The sequence below is a fragment of the Helianthus annuus genome, chromosome 11 (assembly GCF_002127325.2).
Source record: "Helianthus annuus cultivar XRQ/B chromosome 11, HanXRQr2.0-SUNRISE, whole genome shotgun sequence".
Lineage (NCBI taxonomy): Eukaryota > Viridiplantae > Streptophyta > Magnoliopsida > Asterales > Asteraceae > Helianthus > Helianthus annuus.
In genome coordinates, this window is record NC_035443.2 from 59,520,627 (window position 1) to 59,526,410 (window position 5,784).

A 5,784-nucleotide genomic window follows, 5' to 3' on the forward strand; every position below is an offset into this window, starting at 1 on the left:
ATTGGAGGGTTAAAAGTGCAATAAAATAAGTTAAAACAACTATTAGGAGGACCAGGGACCTAAATTGCAATTCTATCAAACTTTTGACCGGATCTGGGGAACCATACCGGCCGCGTAGACCTTGTAAAGGTCTTACGCGGGCCGCCTAAAACCTGCCTGTAGGACCGGTTTTAAACTCCGAAACGATTGCGAATCGAACGTGTGACGTGCGGAATCCGTACACGAACGTGACCGAAACACAAGAACGTACAAATAACGTGATTCTATAGAAAGATATGACGAGTACAAGCACCGTGAATCACCTTTCTCTCTCTAGACATTTTCTCTTTAAGATTAGCTCTCCAAAATGTCAAATGAGCAAAAGTTCTAATACTAAAGCCTAAAGCTCCTATTTATAGGCACAAGGTTATAAGGGATTTCCCCTTATTTACAAGATTGCCACCTTGCCCTTTTAACTACATCATGTAACAAAAAGTCTAGTTCTCTTCTAATTCTTGCTACGGTTTTGATTGACGGAGGCGATAGACATACTGCACTAACAGACTCCCCCTTGGATATTGCCGCAGTCAATCTCGTAGCGTCTTGTTTTTTCTCTCTCTCTCTGAGTCTTCTTGAAGGTTTTGACGGTATCAGCAACCATTGACTCCCTCTTTCTCGAATAGAATCCTCGTGAATCTATCTTCGGGCTTCCGTTGCACTCTCTTTTGATAGACTCTTCCTTCAGGCTCCCCCTTTCGTCAAGCTTCTGTGCTTTTGGGATCGACACCTGGCTTTCCGGATACAAGCTCCTCCAGGATAGTTACTTGGCTCCTTGAATACACGCTCTCCCCTGCGTTGAGCTTGTCTTCAGACTCCCCCTTAGACTCAGCTGTCGGGATCGTAATCTAGAATACCATCTGCAAATCTCATACATTCATAAGTAAAACATTTTGAACCTCCAGGATTTATGACCTGGCTCTTACAAACATATACTAAAATATTTTTATAGTGAAAGCATTTTCACTTGTCCAGGAACCGTAACCTGGCACTTTTAAAAACATTTCAACTTTCCCTATCAACAAACTTCATAGATTTGACGATTTAAGCGACCAAGATTGGAACATAGCACTTTAATCTGATTTTAACAATTAAGAATCCAAATCCCTCACAGTAAATCATCCAAGTCCAAATTAATGACCTTGGAGATATCACAAACTGTTTTTAATTTTTGAGTTTAAAAACTTTAAGTTTCAACTTAATGAACTTTGTTTTTATTTTCAGAAACACGATCAGCGTACTTAGATTTTGAAACTCAGCTCTCAGATATCGATTGTCGAAAATAAAGCAGAAATCAAAATCTTTTTGCAGTAATCTAAAATATAAAGCAGTAAAGAAATATTTACAGACAATATTTTTGTTTGAGTTCGCGTTAGAAGATTATATCAGTTTATGACAAATCACTAGTACCGTTGAGCTTTAAAACACTTTAAGTTCTAAATGATTCACTTAGATTGTCAGTATACTGATCCACTTAAATTTTCACACAAAGTTCAATTGATTCGAGATATGGATTAGAGTTTTAATGACTTAACTTATTCGCGTGTCCCACCTTAGAATATACTCCCGTATCAAAATTCCCTAGATTCAGTCTTACAGGTGAATATACCAATCTGATATCTGTTCTCTGGGTTAGTGCGAGACCTTGAGAGCTCAGGTGTGAACTTCCGTTCAGTCAAAGAGATGAAGGCTCGACTTAAGGTGTGTTCCCTTTAGAGAATCTTTTCTTCAACTGCAATTGATTCGTATCTTTCGATATTTTATCAATTTTTATGCAGAGGGTGAGCTTTAAAAGCGCGTAAAGTATTATACGAGGTCTAGGCCATTGCTTCCGCACAATCAGAAGACCAGGTATAATACCCCAGATATCAAACAGTATAAAGACCTAGTATCTCAGAATCAGGCAATCTCTCAAACAAGATTTCGGGGGTTACCCATATATCTGAGAGATGTTCCCCACGAAATAAGTAAAGTATTGATATTTAGGTTTATATCTCAAAAACAATCTACTGAGCGTGTAAAAACCTACTGGCATATCATCAGTGAGATCGTTTATCACATTAAAACATTCCAATTCTTTAGCGTACTGTGATTGTCTACTGATGTACTATCATTTCCTCTTTTTACACAAAAACTCAATTTTTGAATTTTATCATGTTTTTGGCTTTTTCAAATTTTCTAATGTTTTTGGATTTTCTGACAAATTCTTACTCCCCCTTAAAATGCAAAACCATTTAAAGAAAATTTGACAAACCGATGTAGAAAGCTTTGTCTCGCCATCCATTTTCTGCTTTTCGTTCACTGAATTGCAGAAAATATAATGTAAAGCAATAATTACCCCCATGATTTACAACACATTGATATTTTACAGTTTGAAAACCGTTTTTCAATCTTGTGAAATTAATCATGTTTGTTCAGCCGTGAGGGTTTCGGCGTATTCAAGCAACATATTTTTTTTAAATTTTTGAATATTTGACAAATTTAAAAACAAACATATTTTTGATTTTTCAAATTTTTGACAAAATAAGAACATATTTTTTGTATTTTAAAATTTTCAATTTTTTGGGTTTTTAGAAATATGGTTTATTTATGTAAAAAAACTGATAAACTCCCTGTTTAACCAAACCAGGGTTCTGCAGCCTTCTCTTCCTGTGCTAGGCTGCTCATCAATTCTCTTCCTTGACAATCAAACTTCATGAGCACCTGCACATTTATAAAAACTCAATTACTTGAACAATTTAGCCCAGGTCTGTTTGACCTTAGGCATTTCAACACAATAAGTTTCATTCAATGATGGAAAATCTTTGTCATCTCGTACAAAAACTTTTTCATCTTTGACTTCGACTTTTTCTTCATTCACAGAAGTCACTTGTTTCTTAATCACCCAGTTCTATCCTTTTGAAGCACTTCTCTTGTAAAATCGTGACTCGTTTTGATTATTTTGACTTTGAACAACAACTTTTGGTTTCCAAAACTGATTTGCCTTTGTCATATCAACCGATGTTTGCCAACTTTGTGTTGTTCTGAATCTGGGTGTGTGAGAATTCTGGATTTGTCTTGAATCAGACCTGGTCTGTTTTGGTTTCCAAGTTTGATTCGAAGCAAATTTGTTTGTGTTATACCTCCAAGTTTGTTTAGAATCAAATCTGGTAGACTTTTGTTTCACATTCTCACATTTCTGTTTTTCAACATCAATAGGCTTTGAGTTTGGACACTTGCGTGCAACATGTCCAATTTGATCACATTTAAAACACGTTTTCTTTGAAACATCTTTAGCCTGTTGTTGTTTCTTTTTCTGAGCATAGAACTCTTCATTAGACTGTCATCTAAATTGGAGTTCTTTCTCTTCTTCCGAACTTTTCCCGTGAACGAAATTCATTTTCTTTTGAAAATTTTGCTTTTCAAACTTTTTTTTTTGATTTTGTTTCTTTTTATAACCTAACCCTGCTTTCATATTCTTCTTTTTATAATCGGGTTTGTTATAAAAAGTTTTCTTGTTTTTCCCAACAAATTTTGAAATTTCTGATTTCTCAATCTCAACCAGTTTAAACACTTTGTCAATTTTTTCTGAAATCACATTTTGAATCGGGAATACAATATCTAAGAATAATTTGTCCGATACAATCATGGTATAAACCAATCCTTTTGAATCATCATTCACAACTTTCTCAGATTTTGACTGTTTAATATAGTCATCATGAAAATTTCCCTCATTTTCATCCTGTGATACAGACTTACCTTTGTTTGACTCATCTTTCAAAACGCTTTCAACAACCTTACTTACCACCTCTGATTCATTAGCTTCATCAGATTTGGCATAAGTCACATCGATACTTTCAGGTAATTGGTCAACTATGTTCAGACCTTTTGCCACATTTTCCTCATAATAAAAAGTATAATTGTTTCTCAATGGTGGTGGTACCTGATGATATTCAGAACCAATACCTTTTTTATTCTTGTCAGTATCTTTGTCATCTGGTGTGATGTTGAAAATGCGTTCGAGAATGTACGAAGAGTTATGATAACTTTGAAGTTTTGTAACAATCTTTTCTTTTTCAACCAGAACTTGTTTGAGATTAGCAACTTCATCAACACACTTGTTTAATTCAAGTTGCTTTTCTTTAAACTTTCTCTCATACAGTTCTTTGGTTGTCAAAGTTTCAGACAATCTTTCATCAAAACATTTAACTTGTCTCTTCAAAGTATCATAAGCTTCTTGTACTCTCTGACTTGACCATTTCAAATTATCATATTCTTTTTGAAAATCTTGAAACTTATTTTCTTTTTCAACACAACTAACACATTTTGCTGTACACATTTCTCTCAAAATCTCATTTTCTTTTTCAAAATCATGACATTTCTGTGTCAGCTTTTCAACCTTTTGTTTCAAAATTTCTTCTTTTTCAATCATTTCTTTACATTTTATTTTGAAAACATTTTCAAGTTTATTTGTTTCAATATCTTTTGTTTTTATCATTTCATCTTTTTCGGTACAGGCTTTGCACATTTCTATGCAATTCCTGCACTTGTTTTCATTTTTATCAACAGTTTCAGCATTTGATAAGTCAGAAGATTCATTTACCTCGGTTTCTTTCAACACCGATGATTCTTCTGTTTGAACTTTCTGATCTTCTTCTTTCTTCTCTTCTTCTTCCATCTTCCATTCTTCTTCAACATCATTCTTTGCCACAATCTTCACCTCTTCTACCAGTTTTTTCAACTCTTCTTCTTTCCTCCTCTTCATTTCTACCACCTTTGGCAGACTTGCTTCACAGATTTCTTTAATTTTGTTCAACAGATCAACCTCATAACCTTTTTCAGATAGCCTTCTTGTAATATAAGTGTCCTGATCTGGAAAAAGATTTGTTACTGCATCAAAATCCACCTTATCCGGATCAACCACTGGATTACCCTGTGGATCCATGTAACATTCCAGTTCAGCATTCCATCTATTGGCTCTCCGAGCTTCTTTGAATGGTTCTTTCAACTTTCTAATTTCATATCTCGCACTATCTCTTCTCCACCAATTTTCATAAGCCGCATCGGCTACAAATGCGGATCCAACATAATCTTCTTCAGGAAGAATTTGACTCCCGTCATAACCTTCATCGTCTTGAATAACTACCATCGCCCTAGATCTTTCCTTTGATGACCCTTCATCGATCTGTTTCTGATTCACATTTGATGATCCACTGTTGCGATGATAAATTGATTTCTTATAATAATCATCTCTGAATGGATTCGTGGGTTCATCAGTTTCCCTGTTTGTACACTCTCTCTTGAAGTGTCCTTTATGTTTGCATTTGAAACATGTAACTTTTGCCTTATCAAACCCCAATTTTGAATCAGCAGATCCCAAAGATGATCTTCCATTGATCTCCATGAAGCGTTGTGCTCTCCTCATTGTGCTAGCCATGCACCATTTAATATCCATTAGCTCCATCTCCTCTGGATCGATCTGATCATAATCTTCCTTTGTCATTTTCGGGTTTCCAACTTTTCCCGCGATCAGACTTTCGTACGATTCCAGGATGGATGCTAAGAACACCATTTGTTGCTTGGTAGCTTCTGCATTAAGACTTTGAGAGTTTTTCAGATCTATAGCAATATTGCAATGGACTATGTTCGGATTTGATGAATTTGAACCAGTTGAATGATAACCCGAATCTCTTGAAGAACTTTGCTAAGGTGAATCCCTTGAGCTTCCAGAACTAAATCCCGTTTTTGACTTTTGATCAAATATGTTTC